Source organism: Schistocerca nitens, chromosome 3 (assembly GCF_023898315.1).
Source record: "Schistocerca nitens isolate TAMUIC-IGC-003100 chromosome 3, iqSchNite1.1, whole genome shotgun sequence".
NCBI lineage: Eukaryota > Metazoa > Arthropoda > Insecta > Orthoptera > Acrididae > Schistocerca > Schistocerca nitens.
In genome coordinates, this window is record NC_064616.1 from 909,317,448 (window position 1) to 909,340,316 (window position 22,869).

Below are 22,869 nucleotides of genomic sequence, written 5' to 3' on the forward strand. Positions count from 1 at the left end.
GGTTCCAAACTGAAGCGCTTAGAACCGCACGGCCACACTGGCCGGCGGTTAGTTAAGTTTAAGTAGTTCTAAGTTCTAGGGGACTGATGACCTCAGAAGTTAAGTCCCATAGTGCTCAGAGCCATTTGAACCTTTTATTTTATTTAATTAATTAATTGATTTATTTTTTTGTTTGGTCGATGCGTGAGAACGTGGATAATGTTGTTTCTTCACGTGACAGGTGGGCATGGCACACCCCAACTTTGAGGGGGGTCAAGGAAGACGCTGCGGAGACAACCGGCAAAAGTTTGTCGGTAGGATGGTTTTAGGGTGAGGGTGCTATGCGCGGTCACAACTTTGTACCAGAAGTCGAGGACTATATGCGGACCACTCTAAAAGAGGTATTCTAAAGCCTGTCCTCGAAACCAGATGAGGGTATGGTGCTTAGCAAGAGGGAAGTGGAATATCTGGGGCAACAACAAGAAATTCGGGGTTACCGTCGTTGGCGGAGCACGGAGGTAAAAGCCCACGATTCGTCGGATGAGGAGCCATACGTTTCGTTTCAGGGGGAACGTAAGACGGTGCTCGTCGGTGTCTTCGAGCTGACAGTCAAGGCAGAGTGGGGAGGTGGCCAGTCCTACGCGATAAAGTCGACTATTAGTCGAGAACTTGCCATAGACTAAAACATACCAGACTGCAGACACAGACGACGGTAAAAAGGGTGCATGCACACACCCCCAAAACCGTTCGCCAGTTAATGTCAGGGTGCTGTAGAACCATGGGGTCGCAAGGGTTGGACAGCATAAACAAACGATAATAATCTTTTGTACAGGGAGGACCGGTGACTGGAAGATCGGCCCGAACGTAGCTGAGTTCTATGAAACAATTGGCGACGTGGTACAATAATGGAGAAATAGGTGGCACATTGATCGGTGGATCGAGAGAAGCTGGTCGGAGGATAGCTAAGAGACTGCGTGTTAAGGAAGGGACTGGCCCCTGCCAGTGCCACAATATAGTATGGATAAAGAGTGCAGAAGATCGTGCCCGCACGCTGACGAGCCCGAGGCCACCTTTTGGAGGAGACAGTGTTAGGATGTTGTAGCGGACTTTGAAAAGTGCCCCTGCTGACACGAAATATCCAAAGGCTGATTGGATGCGGCGGCCAAGGAGTAACGGCATTGGGAGGATCTGGCCGACGTGTACCAGTTTAGGGGCAACATACATGTTGACATAGGACACACGTTCGAGTTGGTTTAAGTTACGGTGCACTTGTCCGCGGACATGGTGCCGAATCGACTGCAAGAGCCGCCAGTAAGCGAGGACCACTGTGCGGTGTGTGGAGCTCGTAAATTCGATACGCAAGTAACGAAGGGTGGTACTGACTGGGAGTGGGGTCGGCACCATAGCCGGGAGTCCGCGCCCAATGTGCATCATAGTCGATTTACGGACATGCTACCACAAAAACGTCCATACTGGTGGATCCATTGGATGGCTTCATTGAGTTCCGTGGAGGAGCAGGTGAGAAAGAGGAGGTCGTCCGCATAAGCCCTGCAGTGAAAGGTGTAGTCACGTAAAGTGAGACCCTGCAGTCTAGAGGTAAGACCAGTGATGAGGGGCTCAAGTGCAATGGCATATAGTAAAGTAGGCATAGGGCATCCTTGACGCACAGAGCGGCATATAGGAATCGGTCCTACAAGCCTCCCATTGACTTGTACCACCGAGACCGCGGGAAGTAGTAACCGGCGAATGGCATCGACAAAAAGTAATGGGAACCTCATACGTGTCGCCACCATGAGGAGGAATGGGTGTCGAACGCGATCAAAGGCACTCGTGAAATCTATGGATACCAGTACTGCACGAAGGCGACAAACCGACGCCAGCGCGATGAGGTCACGGCATTCTCATAGGGCTGTTTGTAAGGTGGCCCCCACAACCACGTTCAGTCTGCTCCGGTGAAAGGACCGTAGGTAAGACGGAGCGTATGCACTCTGCTAAGAGGCGTGCATAGATTTTATAGTCTGCATTCATCAGTGTAAGGGGGCGATATGCAGAGACATGAGATCCTCCCTTCGGCTTAGGCACAGGTAGAAGAATACCAGTGACGAATTCAGGTGGAATTGGGAAGTACGGAGTAAAGAGTCCCTGAATCATTTCCGTCCAGCGAGGAAGCATTAACGTGGTGAACGCCCAGTAAAACTCCAAGGGGAGACCATCTGGTCCTGGTGATTTGTTCTTGGCCCCCATCTACCACCTCTTCTGCAGTGATGGCAGACATCATGGACGTTGACTCCGCTACGGTGAGTGTCCGATCAAGGGAAGGACGGAGATCATCAGGAATTGGCGTTGCCATTGGTTCATCATCATAAAATTGGCGATAATGTTCAGCAAAGGCAGACACCACTGCCGCCTGTGTTGTGTGGTGAACACCGTCGGAAATCGTGATGTTGGGGACGAAAAGTCGACGTCGACGACTATGGTCGGATGCGGCATGGATTGTCCTGTCGTCGGGAACGCGCGACGACACTATGCAGTCGTGTACGTTGGAGAGAGAGGAGACGAGCTTCAGTACGCTGTCGTTCCCTATGGGTTTCAGGTGATGGAGGGAGCGCATCGAGCTCACGGAGGACGGCGTAGTGAAAATTTGTGGTGTCTCGATGCCATGCTGCTCCTTCCTTGCCACATTGCATGAAGACCTTTCTGATCGCAGTTTTGGCACATTTGAGCCACCAATGGAACGTGGATGTACTGCGGGAGGCGTCTTTCGCAAGACGCCCATTTAGTGGCCATACATTGTCGGCAGTGTGGATCATTAAGGAGGGAGGTATTAAGCTTCCAGTAACTTCTGCTGCGCCACACTGACTGAGGTGGCAGAGCCAGGTAGCAAATGACGGCGCAGTGATCCGACAATGCAAGGGGTCATCGTTCAGCTTGGGCGACTTCGTTGCCAAGATGGGCAGAGACATAAAACCGGTCCTGTCTGCTCGCAGAATGTGCTGTATAATGGGTAAAATCGGGGGTATTGCCATGAATTTTCTCCCAAACGTCCACTAGATGAAAATCTTCGATTAAGGTGAGCAGCGCCGGGCATGGCGAATAACCAGGCATTTGGTCCTGCGGATGGAGGACGCAGTTGAAATCGCCTAACATGATAAGGTGATCATAGCGTCCAGAAAACAGGGGTGCCACGTCATGTCCGAAGAAAGTGGACCGCTGCCGATGGTTCGTGGAGCCAGACGGAGCGTAGATATTGATGACGCGCGTGTCGAAGATGGTAACAGTCATGCCCCATAGATATTGATGACGCGCGTGTCGAAGATGGTAACAGTCAAGGATTGTCGTGTCCTTGAGTGGGATTCCTTCGCGTATGTAGAAAGCCACTCCACGCCCTGATTGATCACATGTTGAAGTGTATGAGTCGTAGCCGTAGACTGGTGGTAGTGTGGCAACGCGTACTTCCTGAAGAAGGGCGACGTCGACGTCAGAGGCCCGAAGCATGTCACATAGGAGCTGCAGCTTGGGTGCAGTGCCGATCATGTTGATGTTCAGTGTGGCGAACCGGTACGTTTGTTTCAGTGGTGGTGGACGCGCATCTACTATCACCAAGGGAAGTATGAGGAGGGCACCGACAGGAAGTCTCGTCCTACCAGCTGCAGTGTCTCGCTTTCGACGTTAACAGGCAACTCATCCGGAGGAGGGGGTGTATCTTCCTCAATGTCGTCGGCCCATGCTCCTGTGCCGCGGGTCTGTCCAATGTCCATGGGAATTGCGTCGTGGTGAGAGAGATCTGAAGTTGTTGGCGGGGAGACAGGCGTCTCAACTTGTGCACGGATCGTTACATTGTGCGTGGCGACCTCCATGGTGGTCCCGTCCAGCGAAACGTCTTGTTCATCTTGAAAGCTGTCCGCCGACCTCGGCGTGGAAACGTCGACTGGTTGGGTGTCGTCTTCGTCGTCGCGGATGGCGACGCTTTGAGAGCCCGTGGGTGAACGGTGGCGGCGTTTGCGCCTACGTGGTGGGCGTTGTTTGCGCACGTGTTCCTCAGTGTCGGACGACGGCAAGGAGGAGCGTCGACTTGGTTCGAAGGCGTCGGTGGGTACAATGAAATTGTCAAACAGGTGTTGTGAAGAAGTACTGGTCTCCTCAGCGTCCGGTGCGGGAGCCTGTTCGGCGGCAAGGTTGTCAGGTGGGACGTCCGCACCGTCCATAGGTGACTGGGACGGTGGGACGTGCCGATCGGAAGGACCGGGCGACGGACTGGACGAGACTGTAGACGTGGCAAGAGCCGCTTCGTAAGTGACCGGTAGGGCGGTCATCGTGGGTGTGACGGACTCTTCCGACAACGGGAGCTGCGCGACACGTCGTTGAATGTATTCAGACCGTAGATGACCTTCTTCCCCGCAACCGGAACGGGTCCGAGGTTGGCCGTCGTACATTATAATGGCACGGCAGCCTCCGATACGTAGATAGGAAGGCACGTGTTTCTGCAACTCGATGCGGACCTGTCTATCACCGTTTAAAACGTGATAGGTTTGAAATTGTGCCCATCGTTCGGCAACATGTTCCAGAACGTTGCCATAGGGACGGAGCGCCTCGAAGGCGACGTCTGCCGGTAGTTCGAACGGCAGTTTGAAGATCCTTATCGTTCGTGTGCCGAGACCTGCGTGATCGACGGTAACGGGTCTGACGTTGCCGTCGGAATGACAGAAGCGCAGTCCACGTTTTGCCTCTTGAAGCACCTTGTCGCACGCCGCATCGTTGATCATTTTGACGTTGACGGTACTGCTAACTATGGACAAGTGGATACCAATTAGATCCGTTGGTGGTATTTTAACTTCATCGCGAATAAATAGTTCTACCTCCACGGCCTTGGGTCAGGCGAAGTCGGAACAAAAGTTGAAACGTAATGTCTTCTTCCGATAGTTGTGCGCCATGGTGGTCTAGAAGGAAAACGGCACTTACAGCGGCCGAAGTAAACACAAACATACGGTGCGCACCTCGCCTGCAGCACCCTGGCGCGTGACCGCCTCGCAGTACTGCCGGCGGCAGACTGTCTACCTTCCAGTCTTCATTCTAGAAACCTTCAGTGACATTTTTTTTTACATCTGGTATCGATTTTTCCGCAGGTCGATTTCACTAGATGGGATCGAAGCAGCGCGCCATGACACTTGGTCCTGCCTGTGCAGATTGTGTGGAGCGTACGGTGGACAAGAGGACGAAGCCGGCGCTGGGTTCACGTGATGGTGAAACTTCCTGGCAGATTAAAACTGTGTGCCGGACCGCAACTCGAACTCGGGACCTTTGCCTTTCGCGGGCAAGTGCTCTACCAACTGAGCTACCCAAGCACGACTGCCGGCCGAAGTGGCCGTGCGGTTAAAGGCGCTGCAGTCTGGAACCGCAAGACCGCTACAGTCGCAGGTTCGAATCCTGCCTCGGGCATGGATGTTTGTGATGTCCTTAGGTTAGTTAGGTTTAACTAGTTCTAAGTTCTAGGGGACTAATGACCTCAGCAGTTGAGTCCCATAGTGCTCAGAGCCAGCCAAGCACGACTCACGCCCCGTCCTCACAGCCTCACTTCTGCCAGTACCTCGTCTCCTACCTTCCAAACTTTACATAAGCTCTCCTGCGAACCCTGCACTTGCTCGCGAAAGGCAAAGGTCCCGAGTTCGACTCTCGGTACGGCACACAGTTTTAATCTGCCAGGAAGTTTCATATCAGCGCACACTCCGCTGCAGAGTGAAAATCTCATTCTGGCCACGTGATGGTGTTTATGCCCAAGACCGACAGCAGCCGGACCGGTAGTTTTAGATATGCCTCCCCGCGGAAAACACACAAGATAGAGAGTGAGAAACGTAGGTTGTCGCTGGGACAACTGAAAGTGGCGTGGGATGTGCAGGCCACATTTCATTGAAAACTAAAGTTCCTCTCTCGGCCTCGACGTCTGATCAACTTAAGGAGTTTACTGGACTCTACAGCCAAGTTGAAATTCTTCAGGTTTACTGAACTCTTAAATTCACTTGGTTATTATTTCGTTGACTGTCGGTGACGAACGACTAGCTGTTATTTGAACCGCTGATTACGGCCCTGTCTTGCACCCTGCACTCGGCGAAAGTTTAATTTCCAGAGTGCATTCTGCCAGGATTAAATTGTGTTCTATTTGTTATTAAGTTGTTGACCGTTGTGGTAGTGATTGTTTAACTGTGTTTTAATTACACTGTCAGTTGCAGCCATTTGCTCGGCGGGACGGAGCAGTAGTGTTAATCCTTGTGTAATTAGCTTGCTTTATTACATATGAATTAATTGTGTCGCTCTGTCTGTTGTAAAAGCCCTCTAGTATTTGTGAAGCATTTAATTAATTTGGCACGGGGCGTGTCACACCTGCATACGACACAAACTGTCGTCAAAATCTGTGCTTCGGCCGGATGCGACAGAGCAGACGTCAGTTTATTGAACATGTGGCACCAATGGTTATTTGTAAAGCTGGGATAAAGCGCTGTGATGTATGTCAAGTCAGCAAGGGGTTTTATTTATACTGTCGTAATCATGTATACTGTTTTTTTAATTAATATTTTTAATACCAGAGCGTTGGGTCAATATTCAATACGTTAACTGGCAAAACTTGCTCCTATAGTAGAAGATAAAGCTTAGCTGTGTGCCTTATATTATTGCTCTAAGTTTCTACTAAGCTGCGTGGTTTTTAAAAACTGATGTTTTGATTACAAGTACTGAATGCCGCTTAAGATGCTAGTATCTTCCATTTAGCTGCCCAGTTAGAATTTTCACGTTATTATGACAACAAAATGTGCCTAGCTTATGATTTTGACGCCGATAGAGCCCCTCGCAATTATAAGAACCATACTGACAATCAAGAAGATAACTATTAACTGCTGACTTCCCAAACATAGAAACATCACATTCGCTGTGTGAGGATCCGTATTGTCAATAGATAAGGTTCAAATGGCTCTGAGCACTATGGGACTCAACTGCTGAGGTCATTAGTCCCCTAGAACTTAGAACTAGTTAAACCTAACTAACCTAAGGACATCACAAACATCCATGCCCGAGGCAGGATTCGAACCTGCGACCGTAGCGGTCTTGCGGTTCCAGACTGCAGCGCCTTTAACCGCACGGCCACTTCGGCCGGCAATAGATAAGGTAACGGAAAATGTTTTCTCGGAGTTTTCATTCCGGCTGCGAGTGAGTCGCCTAGCGGAGGCCATCCAGGAGGGACTGTTGTAACTAACCTGTTTCTACCGTTTATTACGTTAAGAGTGGGAATGGAACTGCTTATTGACTGTAAAATTAAAGTGAGAAGATTAGGGTCGCCACCGACTCTAATCATACAACTAATCACTGGTTTGGCCGAGTCGGAAAATAAATTAATTTGATCACAGACCAAAAACTCATAAAAATACGTACGTCGTGATATCGCTCATAGGGGATGCGATGTAATTAATAGTATTTCCCGTGCACTGTCCACGAGAATCAACCATTTAAAATAAAACAGTACATGCATGAACACTGTGCAGAAGATCAGCTCCCAGCAACACACCTGAAAATAAGACTTAATCTAAAGCATTTGTTTTAAAATAAAAGGGGAAACTAATCACTGGACCTGTGCGTAAGGCAACGCGTTGGATGTGCTAAAAGGAAAGCTACGAGGTGAGAGGCTTAGGTGTAAAAACGTAACCTCGGAATGCAAGAGAAAATTGTGTATAGAATCATTTATTCCTAAGATATGGATGTGAGGCATGTACACAATTCCTGATAACATTAATTCCTAAAACATTAAAAAAAAGCATCGATACATACACCGTTATGATCTATGTGGTGTCACCACCAGACACCACACTTGCTAGGTGGTAGCTTAAATCGGCCGCGGTCCATTAGTACATGTCGGACCCGCGTGTCGCCACTGGCAGTGATCGCAGACCGAGCGCCACCACACGGCAGGTCTCGAGAGACGTACTAGCACTCGCCCCAGTTGTACGACGACGTTACTAGCGACTACACTGACGAAGCCTTTCTCTCATTTGCCGAGAGACAGAATAGCCTTCAGCTAAGTTAATGGCTACGACCTAGCAAGGCGACATTAGTTACTTCATGAATCTAAAGAGTCTCACTTGTATCATCAAGAATGCTGTATACCAAAGGACGATATAAAAGTTAAGTGTTCTAGTAGCTACGTTCTTTTCTTTATCACATTCATCACGTATCCTGTTCCAGACTTCGCGCCAGTCGGCGTGAGTTGACGCGTGCCCTTTCGGCTACTTCACTGTGGACTGGCTGCCTTAACAGTCCACTACAATCTACATCTAAAATCATTGGTGTGAATCATTCATATAACTGCTGATGCCTGATAACAGATCGCAATAACTCGTGAAACGGTACACGTTTCGCAGTACACTCGCGTGCCCACGTGGTTTGAGGAGACGCAATTTCTAGGTATCGTGGCCAAGTTGCAACAATATCTCATCACACACTCATGAACAGTTAACATTCTTTAAAACAAACATGAGACCGGACAGTTAGTGATGACGGTAGCCCAACAATCTCTAATGTTGGCTCTGAGCACTATGGGACTTAACATCTATGGTCATCAGTCCCCTAGAACTTAGAACTACTTAAACCTAACTAACCTAAGGACAGCACACGACACCCAGTCATCACGAGGCAGAGAACATCCCTGGCCCCGCCGGGAATCGAACCCGGGAACCCGGGCGTGGAATCTCTAATGTTCAACCACATGGTCGGCTCCCCACGGGCGAAAGATACATAAAGCAAGGAAAATTTACGAGGAGGCGAAGCTATAAATATTTAGAAAAATGAAAGCTTATACAGGCACAGCTGAAGGCTAAGAGACATTCATACAGAAGCGAGTGCTCACTTCTTATCGACACCTTTGTGTGGCGCTCTTCCGGTGGATCCAAGTCTGCTATAGAAATTTACTAAAAGAAAAATCAGCCAAAGTTTTGCATTCCTTGCTGCGACAAGGCAAAGCAATCTTTCAGAGTTGAAAAGTGAGACCAAAAGCTAACAGCTCTCCCCTCGCCAAGTAACAACGCGCCACGCGGTCAGTCTAACTCACCCTTCTTCGACTGGATCACAGCTGTGGACGCTTCCCGTACTGGCGGCAGACTGCCTCCCTTTTTCATCTCCAGCCTCCTCCACGCTCCGCGTGGCCCGAAAAAACCCAAGGATGCCATTTCCGCCACCAACCTAACGCAGGTGGATTTCTCACAAGTAGCGCAAACCTCTTTGCCTACTTGACCACTACGAGAGTTGGCTATTCTGTACAACTGCCGCTGAGTCTGTATCACTATCGCAGACTTTCTGCAGCAGACTACGCCACCGTCTAGCAGCGTGACACACAACCACATTCATTCCATCACACCACTATGAGAGTTATGAGAAAAGATAAACAAGGAAAAGAAAGAGAAATGCTAGTGAAAATGGGCTACCGGACTAATGAAAGGTGACTACAGGACCCTTTCACTGTGTCCGCACATTTCTTAGTGTAGGCATTTTCCCTGGTAGTTTCCATGTGGTTAGTGTGTGGTGCCATTATTTTTACAATTCTTTTTGGAGTAAAGTGCTTATGAACTAGCAATAGTAGCCGCTGTTTATTTTTATTAATTTTCTCACGTGCGTTCAGTGTATATTATATGATCACTTATATAGATTAGATTAATGATAATCGAGGTAATTTCTTCTTTGAATAGATAACCGAACCCTTTATAGTGCAATATTTTATTTTCCAAAAAATTCTGACACTAGCTGCAGTACTAAAACCGAGAAAACCCATCAACTTGTAATTGTAAGTATCTGTGCTCGATGAAATAATATGCATGACTTTGATTTACTTCTTCCCACTGCACCCATGAAGAGACTTACGAGGCCTCACGTCATTAACCAAAAATGTACGACCCACAACCGACTCTATCAAATCCTCGTTCTTGGAATGAGAGACAGGTTAATACTAATTCTTTGGTGTGACGTCATAAGCGAGTGACTGCGTGTGAGATCGCTCTCTAAGTTTTCATCTATTTTTAGGTTTCAGATATATATTTTAACGGTTTTTGTGATAATATTTACAATATAAGTGACTTATTAGTGGTTTCTTCATTCACCTCTGCATTTCTTGTGTTGTGACCTGATATTTGTGAGTGTTTCGTATCGAGCAACTTAACCTCTTACCCGTGTTTACATTCCGCGCTGACCAGTTGCAGCTGTAGCGGCGCATCGAAAGCTAAGTACTAATTAATTGTTTGTGTATAGTAGTTTATTTAGGAACTTTAGTAGTCTTCAACCGGTGTTCTTGGTGTTTTCCGGTGAAATAACTTCAGAAGAAATTTTTGCGAACTGCTTTCAGTTTCGTTACTGTCATTAGACGTTTGATTTTCTTTCTGTGTTAGTATTTTGTTATATTCTCATTTGTTGTTGATTAATACTGTCAATAATAGTAGTTACTTCCCTTGCAGAGCAAGTTTGTGATTATTGTAGTCAGTTTTTAACATCTTCTTATTGTAGTAGCGGAACTTAGATAAAGTTGTTTTCTTGTTTCAATAACTGTAAAATTTTACCATGAGTGAGAAGTGTGGGCTTTGCCGTAGGTTCGTGAGTAGTGGATTGCGGTGTGAGACTTGTTCGAAGTATTTTCACTGGGGGGAATGCAGTGGGGAAGCCAGTGGGCATTCTGGTGAGATCCTCTCCTGGAACTGCAGGTTATGTAGCAAGAGTAAGTTGATAGAGGAGCAGGAGCGTAAGATCTGTGCCCTTCAGGTGCAGTTGAAAAACGCACAGGAGGAGCTAGTTAGGATGAGGAGGGAGAAGGGGTTGGGGAATGGGAGCTGGCTGTTGGCAAGAGATCTGCTAGGAGAAGGAGATTTTCAGATAGTTTTACTATTGGTGTTTGTAATAGATATGACCAACTATCAGAGTCTAGTGGAGGGGAATCTCTAGTAGCTGTAGACGTAGGAAGTATGCAGCAGACCTCAGCAGTTACGGTGGCTAGGACAGTTGCAAAGTCTACGAGAAAGAAGAAGGTTCTGCTGTTAGGTAGTTCTCATGGTAGAGGTGTAGGCCAGCAGTTGCAGGAAGTTTTGGGGAGTGAGTACCAGGTCACCAGCATTGTGAAGCCTAATGCAGGATTGGCTCAGGTGACTTTTAACATAGGGGGGTTATGTAGGGATTTTACTAAAGAGGATCAGGTAGTGATTGTGGGTGGGGCTGGCAATAGTATTGATAGGGATGGGGAGTATGACATAGATGGTGACCTGGAAAAGATAGCCACTCAGACTGGCAACACGAATGTGCATTTCGTGGAACTGTTTCAGCGTCACGATCGGCCTCATCTTAATACAGCCGTCAGGCGTAATAACATGAGACTTGGGGGTGCGCTGATGACAGAAGGCATGAGTCACATTTCAGTGGTGTTGGTGGAGTCTATCAGCAGAACGGGTTTTACTAGACATGGCCTGCACCTCAACAGGTATGGGAAGGGGAGGTTGGCAAAGCTTATAGGTGACAGCATAGGTGGGGGTGGTGGGATCACTCATGGGAAAATTCCGGTAGTTGTGGGTGTTAGAGCTGTACCTTTTTTAGATTGAAGTCAGCTGATAGGTATTCCTGCTTAAGGGAAGTCTCTCTAACAAAGAAACCACTTTATACACAGCTTGGGTATCCGATTAATGAAGGAATTAGTATATTTCATCAAAATATACAAGGTATTAGAGATAAAGTTAGTGAACTGCTTATAGATGTTGACTCTGAAATTATTGGTATATCTGAACACTTCTTAAATAAGGAGATAATTCAGAGGCTTCCTTTACCAGGATACAGGTTGGCTGGCAGCTTTTCTAGGAGCTCTTTGCTGTGTGGGGGAGTAGCCATGTATGTGAAAAACGGTATCCCATTTGAGTCAATTGATGTTTCAAAGTACTGCACTGAAAAGGTGTTTGAATGTTGTGCAGGTGTGGTTAAATTTAGTGGAGCTAAACTTATTACTGTTGTTATTTATAGATCCCCAGACTCCGATTTCACAACATTTTTACTAAAGCTAGAGGAGGTTCTTGGTTCACTTTGTAGGAAATACAAAAAGTTAGTTATATGTGGTGACTTCAATATTAATTGTATAAGTGATTGTGCAAGGAAAAGGATGCTGGTAGACCTCCTTAATTCATATAATCTTATGCAAACCGCATTCTTTCCAACGAGAGTGCAAGGGAACAGTAGAACAACCAGACAATATTTTTGTTCACTCGTCATTACTAGAAGGACATTCTGTTAGCAAAAAGGTGAATGGCCTTTCAGATCATGATGCACAAATTTTAAGTCTAAAAGATTTTTGTGCTGCAACACATGTTAAATATAGTTACCAACTTTTTAGGAAAGCTGGTCCAGTTGCTGTACAGACTTTTGTAAACCTTATCAAGGAACAAGAGTGGCAAGATGTTTATAGTGCTGATACAGTAGACGATAAATATAATTCTTTCCTCAAGACTTTTCTCGTGCTCTTTGAAAGTTGCTTTCAGTTAGAACGTTCAAAACAGGGTACTAGCACAAACAGGCAGCCTGGGTGGCTGACTAAAGGGATAAGAATATCTTGTAGAACAAAGTGGCAATTATATCAAAACGTTAGAAACAGTCACAATCTAAATGCAGCAGCCCATTACAAACAGTATTGTAAGGTGCTTAAAAAAGTTATTAGGAAGGCAAAAAGTATGTGGTATGCAGATAGAATAGCTAAGTCTCAGGATAAAATTAAAACCATATGGTCAGTCGTAAAGGAAGTGGCTGGTCTGCAGAGACAGGTCGAGAATATAGAATCAGTGCGTAGTGGGGATGTCCGTGTTACTGATAAGTCGCATATATGTACAGTATTTAATAATCACTTTCTGAATATAGCAGGTGAACTAAATAGAAACCTAGTCCCAACAGGGAATCATATAGCGCTCTTAGAAAAAAGTGTTCCGAGACTGTTACCTGAAGTGCTCCTCCATGATACTGACAAGAGGGAGATTGAGTTAATAATTAAATCACTAAAGACCAAGAATTCTCATGGATATGACGGGGTATCTAGCAGAATACTGAAGTATTGTTTCATGTATGTTAGCCCAGTACTTAGCCATATCTGTAACTTTTCCTTTAGGAGTGATCAGTTTCCTGACCGATTAAAGTACTCGGTAGTGAAGCCACTTTATAAAAAGGGAGACAGGGATAATGTTGACAATTATAGGCCCATTTCTATGCCATCGGTGTTTGCTAAAGTTATCGAGAGGGTTGTATATACAAGGTTACTGGAGCATTTAAATTCACATAATTTGCTGTCAAATGTACAGTTTGGTTTTAGAAATGGCTTAACAACTGAAAATGCTATAGTCTCTTTTCTCTGTGAGGTTTTGGACGGATTAAATAAAAGGTTGCGAACGTTAGGTGTTTTCTTTGATTTAACGAAGGCTTTTGACTGTGTTGACCACAAAATATTACTGCAGAAGTTGGAACATTATGGAGTAAGGGGAGTAGCTTACAATTGGTTCGCCTCCTACTTTAAGAACAGAAAGCAGAAGGTAATCCTCCGCAATATTGAGAGTGGTAATGATGTTCAGTCCCAATGGGGCACTGTTAAATGGGGCGTTCCCCAAGGGTCGGTGCTGGGGCCACTGCTGTTTCTTATTTATATAAATGATATGCCTTCTAGTATTACAGGTGATTCAAAAATATTTCTGTTTGCTGATGACACCACCTTGGTAGTGAAGGATCTTGTGTGTAATATTGAAACATTATCGAATAATGTAGTTCATGATATAAGTTCAAAGCTTGTGGAAAATAATTTGATGCTAAATCACAGTAAGACTCAGTTTTTACAGTTTCTAACTCACAATTCAACAAGAACTGATATTTTAGTCAGACAGAATGGGCATGTTATAAGCGAGACGGAACAGTTCAAGTTCCTAGGCGTATGGATAGATAGTAAGCTGTTGTGGAAAGCCCATGTTCAGGATCTTGTTCAGAAATTAAATGCCGCTTTATTTACCATTAGAACAGTATCTGAAATAAGTGACATTTCAACACGAAGAGTAGTCTACTTCGCATATTTTCATACGCTAATGTCATATGGTATTATTTTTTGGGGTAATTCTTCTGATTCAAAAAGGGTATTTTTGGCTCAAAAACGGGCTGTTCGAGCTATGTGTGGTGTAAGTTCGAAAACCTCTTGTCGACCCCTATTCAATAGTCTGGGAATTTTGACATTGCCCTCACAGTATGTATTTTCTTTAATGTCGTTTGTTGTTAGCAATATTAGCTTATTCCCAAGAGTTAGCAGCTTTCACTCAGTTAATACTAGGCAGAAATCAAATCTGCGTGTGGAATGCACTTCCTTGACTCTTGTGCAGAAAGGAGTGCAGTATTCTGCTGCATCCATTTTCAATAAGCTACCACAAGAACTCAAAAATCTTAGCAGTAGCCCAAACACTTTTAAGTCCAAACTGAAGAGTTTCCTCATGGCTCACTCCTTCTATTCTGTCGAGGAGCTCCTGGAAGAGCTAAAAAATTAAGCAAATTCCAGTGTTACATTCTTGATTTTCTTTATTTAAACTAACGACTTGTCACTTGAATATGTTTCTTATATTTCATTTTATCTGTTTCTACAATCGTGTTATAATTTCATGTATTGACTCGTTCCATGACCTTGGAGACTTCTCCTTAATGTGGTCCCACGGAACAATTAATAAATAAATAAAAAAATAAATAAACTAACTAAGTCTTGTCGGAGAAAGGAAAAAATACCTTGAGTATATACAGATTTGTAAATCAGAGCTTCGTGATCGACAACTAGTAAGACTGAATGCTTTGCACTCTGCAGGAAACCTTGGATGTAATTGAAGTGTTTAAGTATGGAAGTGAGAAAATGATGATGGCGTGGAGCCAGAATGATCACCACCTATGTGAGTGTGGAAAGGTCCAGTCTGTGATATGTCTACGAATAGTGATACAGCGAGTTGCACAGCCTAGTAAGGGCAACGGCTACCTGCCTACTAAAATCAGTGCATTATCGATAGCGTAAGATTTTACTTTTTTCCGACATATTTTGCTTTTGAGATATACGTTCGTTTTGTAATGCCGAACCAGTATAATAAATAAACTGAATTACTAATGAAATAGAGGACCATCTGTCACAATGCGATCCATTCATCAGCAGTCCTTCGAATTAAAATCTCGCACTCCTTCACTAAAACTGTACTTATTTAGAAGTAATAAGAGTCTTTTCTTGGCTCTATATGACAGTCGCTTATAGCGTGGATGAAAAAAACTTGCATTAAATAACTGTAACTGCAGTTAAAACTCCCCAGAGGTTCTTTCTCTGAATCCATCTCTGGTGACCTGAATAACAACGAGATATTAAGCTATAAGCTACCAGTCCTTTGCATCTGTAACACGTCGCAAAGCGAACGAAGCACAATACCGTGAACGGTATGCCAATTGGATACACTGCGCAATTAGCCTCTTTTCTAGCTCACATTTGTCAAGAGGGTGTTTCACAGTGAACAGACTAGCGCGACTGAAAAAAGGAACGAATCTCTCCTGTTCAAAAAAGGTAAGAAAACTTAAGTGCTGGCTGGTGTGACCGCGCGACCGCTACGGTCGCAGGTTCGAAAAGTTCAAATGTGTGTGAAATCTTATGGGACTTAACTGCTAAGGTCATCAGTGCCTAAGCTTACACACTACTTAACCTAAATTATCCTAAGAACAAACACACACACCCATGCCCGAGGGAGGACTCGAACCTCCATCGGGACCAGCCGCACAGTCCTTGACTGCAGCGCCTGAGACCGCTCGGCTAATCCCGCGCGGCCGCAGGTTCGAATCCTGCCTCGGGCGTGCGTGGATGTGTGTGATGTCCTTAGGTTAGTTAGGTTTAAGTAGTTCTAAGTTCTAGGGGACTGATGACCTCAGATGTTAAGTCCCATAGTGCTCAGAGCCATTTGAACCATTTGAAAACTTAAGCACAGAATTACTCACCAGTATCAGTCGTATCCACCTGTTGCAGGGTTCTGTGGCACACTATTAGCTCAAACAATGTGACGTCTTTGACAAAAATAAGCTTCTCTCGAAGCATCAAAATTAATTCAACGAAAGTCACTCGTGCGAAACACAGCTTGCTTTAGCCATACGTATTATTTTGAAAACTATAGATGCAAGCTAACAGGCAATTTATGTCTCCATAACTTTCGTGAAGGCGTTCGACAGCGTACCGGATCCACAAGAAATAATTGAGAAACAGTCATATGGAATATCACAGTTATGCAGTTAGCTGGAGTTTTGTCAAGGGTGTTCACTGGAAGATGGACTACAAACAACAGCACTAAAAGCTAGTAACGGAAAAAATGCTGGGCGGAAATATGATAGCCTTACGCTGATTGCTTGTCCAAATAATCCTCCAATTATTATGGGCAGAGAATCGGTCAGTGACGCCTATATTGAAGTCTATGATGCTGCATACTATATCTCTCTCAATGGGGAACATTTCTAGTGTGATTAGGCTGAGTATTATATTGCAAGCCATAGAATAAGACTGCTCTCCCAACGATATTTTCATCTGTATATTAACAATCACTTTCTGAATGTTAACTCTTTCGATAAAAGGCTTTTGTAAGGTAATTTCGGTCAGGAATTATGGAAGTGGACAAACACTTGTGAGAGCTCTAAATTCTTTTCTTGTGTAGAGTATCTGAAGTTTCATTGTCAGTTTACTGATTTTGAGGGAGTTGGTTCAAATGGCTCTGAGCACTATGGGGACTTAACTTCTGAGGTCATCAGTCCACTAGAATGTAGAACTACTTAAACCTAACTAACCTAAGGACATCACACACATCCATGCCCGAGGCAGGATTCAAACCTGCGACCGTAGCGATCACTCGGTTCCAGACTGTAGCGCCTAGAACCGCTCGGCCACCCTGGCCGGCTCGAGGGAGTTCATATAGGGTGTCTCTCCGAAGAGTCAAAATGGCTCTGAGCACTACGGGACTTAACAGCGGAGGTCATCAGTCCCCTGATCCGTCCCCGGTAGATGAGTGGTCAGCGCGACAGACTGTCAATCCTAAGGGCCTGGGTTCGATTCCCGGCTGGGTTGGAGAATTTCTCCGCTCAAGGACTGGGTGTTGTGTTGTCCTAATCATCATCATTTCATCCCCATCGACGCTCAAGTCGCCGAAGTGGCGTCGAATCGAAAGACTTGCACCAGGCGAGCGGTCTACCCGACAGGAGGCCCTCGTCATACGCCATTGTTATTATTATCAGTCCCCTAGAATTTAGAACTACTTAAACATAACTAATTTAAGGACATGACACACATCCATGCCCGAGGCAGGATTCGAACCTGCGACCGTAGCGGTCGTGCGGTTCCAGACTGAAGCGCCTAGAACCGCTCGGTCACACCGGCAGACCCTCTTCTAAGAGTCGTGCAGCTGGAGTCAGCTCAAACAGGTGCTGCTCACCGCCACTTTCCTGCGACTTCTAGTATCGGAGGTACATGTTGGTTTGCTTCCCGGTGAAAATAAAATGATTTTAAAGTGAAATTTAACGAAAACTTTCAACAGACTGATCCAAAATTAGTATAGTGTGATATTTGGTTTATCGATATGTGTTAACAGGGACAGTAAAACACGAGGAATAAGCAGTACTCCAGCAGTGGCCGAGTAGGGCCTGCTGTATCACGGCAGCAGACAGTGTGCGGCTAGGCAGCAAGCGAGACGCGGTAAGTCGGGCAAGGAAGACGTGGCGAACAAATGTTTATCGATATGACAAGTGCTGTAAGACAATGGAGTCGCCAGAAGATCCATTTCAGTTTTCTTTCCACCACGTTGCGCTGCAGAATACAATACGCGTGTGCCTTCAGAACTAATAGACATGATTTTGATAATGGGTAAGTGCTGCTAAGGTTTTCTTGTACAATCATTCAGTTTAGTTGTTGTTACTGTAGTTTAACTTTCTGACATGACTTCGTACTACGAATTTTATTTGTTTAGGCATATGTAATAAGGCTTCCAGGGAGGCGGCTCTGGTGTAAACTGAAAGGTACTCGGAACGAGAAGGGAGGCATCCTTACGCAGAAATGTTGCGGGCTGTAGTTCGACGAACTCGAGACAAGGGGATTTGTGCCCGGCGAAACGCCAGCGATGCAGACCTGTGTGAAATCAAAATAATGGCATTGCGTTGGATGCGGTACACACAAATCCACAGAGCAGTACAAAGAAGCTCGCTAGGGATTTGCAAATATGACGCTACACGGTTCATCGAGTTTTGAAAGACTCAGACATGCACCCATACGCCGGCCCATGCACACAAAGGCTTCTAGTGGATGACAAGGATAGTCGGTTAATCTCTTGTCAGTGAGCATTAAGCTAACGCACTGGGCTTCCGTAAACCCACATTGGTTGCGTATGCAGATCATTAGCACCGATGGGTTATCAGTTACGGTGCTGGTGTTATCGGTAAAAGTGTCAATGCCACCAGCCCCCTTTTTTTGTCAGGTTGAACGGGAGATCATACACCAGTTTCCTTCGGAAAGAACAGCCTGCTTTGCTCGACGATACTGATTTAAGAGCCACCAATCTCCACGCGATTTCCCCCCCCCCCCGCCCCCCCCCTAATAAAACACTAGGCAGACAGGGATACTGAATGACCTGCTAGGTGCCCGTTGTATGTGACCACGAATTCTGTTTCTGGGGTACAACAAAGGATATGAAGTACACAGAACAAGAGAAAACAGCGACGAGTTGAAAAATAGCATCAGGCAGGACTTTTCCGCACTTGATAGGTCATATGATGTAGGATTTCGAGAACAAAACGGCGGTTTGCTTCAGCACCTTCTAACAACCCTACCACAACAAAGGTCAAAAATTAATTATGTTGTAGTGTTGCTCACGCTGCTAAATATTCCATTTTCGGGCAACAACAAAGTTATATTATGTGGCAGGTGTCCTTAGAGCAGAGTTAATAAAGTCATTTCTTGAAATAAATGATAAACTAGGCACTCATCTTTTCGTGTTTCCCACGCTGGTCTCGTTGTGAACTCAGGGCTCAATCGTCGAAAATTTAGGTAGTGATGATTCCAAGCTCGGGTGCAAAGAGGCCTAGGTGTTATTCTGCGATATTCAAAAGTTTTATAGATGTGTTTCATAAACCATTCTTGAACATTTAACTTTTGCAAGTTAGGACAATGGTGATGCAAAAAAGTAATCAGCACTCCGAATTTAAGTTACACTTCTTTTTTATTACTTTTGTTACAATATCACGTAACTCGTTCCAAAACATCACTTCACAATATAAAACATACTTGAAAATATCTTCCTTACTGTTAAAGTTCACATTTCATAAACTGACTACAATTTGCGTCTTTTTAACATGACGACCAAAGCTTGACTCTCTAATAATCGCTTACGCTCCCAAAAATCAGAGTTACAAGTACGTCAAAGATCATAGTGACAAAATAAACAATACACATAAGAATAATATCATTGCAATATATACATACCGATGTATCGAAGTACCTCTACATTAATGAAATCAAATCTGAATGTTGTCACAGAAATATGTGAACTATTTTACAGAAACACATTAGAATATTGCTGGTGTCGAGAGGTTGATGTGAGGTGCCGTAATGGTTACGTAATTCAAGTACCATTACAACCTACAGTAAGGGAATAACCTAAAGAAATAGTGATTGATTTTGGTTTCCTCTTTTTCTGTTTCCTTTTATTTTACTTTGTTTTACTGTGAGCATTTGTTGGGTAATTTTCTTTGAAAAGACATTATGATTCTTCTGTGTTAGGTTGACTGTTAATAAATCGCCTGTCCACAACGGACAATCAATAATAAAGTAGAAAATTGAGCTTATTTTTGATTATGGAATCCAAATCAGTTACATAAAATCGCATTGGTAGTTGGCCAAGAAATCCTCTGCAAATGTATAGTCCTCATGTGCGGTAACTAAGCCAAATTAAGGGTGTTCCGTCTATTTTGTACTTAATTTCATTAATCTCAAATCCTCGTAAAACTGAGTAGATATTATCGTGTTAGGGATGTGGAAGCTGTAACACCTGAACCTTCCGTGAAATCGTGTTAAATGTGATGTGATATCTTATTAGACTGTATTACTACTGTATCTACGTTAGTTGCTCTCAACAGGCCTCTACTGCAGCTGATATCCACAACAGACATCTAGGGATCGGTAAACATTTGTTCGCCAAGTCTTCCTCTCCACACTTTCTCCGTCTCGTGTGCCGCCATGCGCACATTGTCTACTGCCGCCAGGCAGTGGTGCTACTCAGTCGCTGCTAAAGTACTGGTTAATCTTCGTGTTTTACTGTCCCAGTTAACACCCATCGATAAACCGAACATCACACTAGACTGATTTGATACCGCTCTGTTGAATGGACTTATCAAATCCCACTTTAAAAATCGTTCAGTTTGTAATGACAAACAAACCAACGTTTTCCCTTGACACTAGACGTCGCAGGAATGTGGATATGGCAAACAGTTACACATTCCATAACGAAATGATAATTAAATAGACACCCTAGCTGCAAGCAGGCGTTGATACACTTCATTGGGGACATGTTGAAAATGTGTGCCCCGACCGGGACTCGAACCCGGGATCTCCTGCTTACATGGCAGACGCTCTATCCATCTGAGCAACCGCGGGCACAGTGGATAGTGCGTCTGCAGGGACTTATCCCTTGCACGCTCCCCGTGAGATCCACATTCCCAACATGTCCACAACACTACATTCGTAGTGCGCCTAATAGATGTTTGCCCATCATACTCATTACTTGTGGCAGATTAATCTACCAAGTCCCGTACGAGTTCGGGCATAGCGTGTGCGTTCGCACAAGAAGGTCAAAGGCCGGGAACCCATATTTTTAACTATATATGACGGTAGTATCTGTTCTCGAAAGAACAGTTACCGTCGATGACCATGCAGCTTTGCTCGAAATGAAATGATAATTAAATAGACACCCCATCTGCAAGCAGGCGTTGATACACTTCATTGGGGACATGTTGAAAATGTGTGCCCCGACCGGGACTCGAACCCGGGATCTCCTGCTTACATGGCAGACGCTCTATCCATCTGAGCCACCGCGGGCACAGAGGATAGTGCGTCTGCAGGGACTTATCCCTTGCACGCTCCCCGTGAGATCCACATTCCCAACATGTCCACAACACTACATTCGTAGTGCGCCTAATAGATGTTTGCCCATCATACTCATTACTTGTGGCAGATTAATCTACCAAGTCCCGTACGAGTTCGGGCATAGCGTGTGCGTTCGCACAAGAAGGTCAAAGGCCGGGAACCCATATTTTGAACTATATATGACGGTAGTATCTGTTCTCGAAAGAACAGTTACCGTCGATGACCATGCAGCTTTGCTCGAAATGAAATGATAATTAAATAGACACCCCATCTGCAAGCAGGCGTTGATACACTTCATTGGGGACATGTTGAAAATGTGTGCCCCGACCGGGACTCGAACCCGGGATCTCCTGCTTACATGGCAGACGCTCTATCCATCTGAGCCACCGCGGGCACAGAGGATAGTGCGTCTGCAGGGACTTATCCCTTGCACGCTCCCCGTGAGATCCACATTCCCAACATGTCCACAACACTACATTCGTAGTGCGCCTAATAGATGTTTGCCCATCATACTCATTACTTGTGGCAGATTAATCTACCAAGTCCCGTACGAGTTCGGGCATAGCGTGTGCGTTCGCACAAGAAGGTCAAAGGCCGGGAACCCATATTTTTAACTATATATGACGGTAGTATCTGTTCTCGAAAGAACAGTTACCGTCGATGACCATGCAGCTTTGCTCGAAATGAAATGATAATTAAATAGACACCCTATCTGCAAGCAGGCGTTGATACACTTCATTGGGGACATGTTGAAAATGTGTGCCCCGAGCGGGACTCGAACCCGGGATCTCCTGCTTACATGGCAGACGCTCTATCCATCTGAGCCACCGCGGGCACAGAGGATAGTGCGTCTGCAGGGACTTATCCCTTGCACGCTCCCCGTGAGATCCACATTCCCAACATGTCCACAACACTACATTCGTAGTGCGCCTAATAGATGTTTGCCAATCATACTCATTACTTGTGGCAGTTTAATCTACCAAGTCCCGTACGAGTTCGGGCATAGCGTGTGCGTTCGCACAAGAAGGTCAAAGGCCGGGAACCCATATTTTGAACTATATATGTCGGTAGTATCTGTTCTCGAAAGAACAGTTACCGTCGATGACCATGCAGCTTTCCTCGAAATGAAATGATAATTAAATAGACACCCTATCTGCAAGCAGGCGTTGATACACTTCATTGGGGACATGTTGAAAATGTGTGCCCCGACCGGGACTCGAACCCGGGATCTCCTACTTACATGGCAGACGCTCTATCCATCTGAGCCACCGCGGGCACAGAGGATAGTGCGTCTGCAGGGACTTATCCCTTGCACGCTCCCCGTGAGATCCACATTCCCAACATGTCCACAACACTACATTCATAGTGCGCCTAATAGATGTTTGCCCATTCCATAATCTAAATGCTACATATCGCAAAAACGAATTTGGAAATTTGTGCTGAAACTCGAGATGAAATGCGCCTGACGGTCTGTTGGAGAGACACTCAAATACAGAGTGCTTGATTTAACTTCAAACAACTAATTATCACGAAGACGATGCATAGTACAAAAAAAAACGTTGTATGTGAAAAGTTAATATCATTAAGGGGGGCATCTGTCTGTGCTATACCTGGCCACCTCCAAACCATCCCTCCTACGTGATGGGGTCAACTTTGTATTTTCATTTGTCTACCGGTAGCCTGACATCTTCTTCCTT

At 45.2% G+C, this 22,869-nt stretch overlaps 2 non-coding genes across 2 annotated transcripts; both read right to left on the reverse strand.

Annotated features, from left to right (window-relative positions):
* Positions 1–21,050: 21,050 nt before the first annotated feature.
* On the reverse strand, positions 21,051–21,125 carry Trnat-ugu (transfer RNA threonine (anticodon UGU)). The gene has a single exon. It is a non-coding gene; the product is annotated as a tRNA-Thr (tRNA).
* A 366-nt stretch (positions 21,126–21,491) lies between these two features.
* Positions 21,492–21,566, reverse strand: Trnat-ugu (transfer RNA threonine (anticodon UGU)). Its single transcript has one exon. It is a non-coding gene; the product is annotated as a tRNA-Thr (tRNA).
* Positions 21,567–22,869: the final 1,303 nt, after the last annotated feature.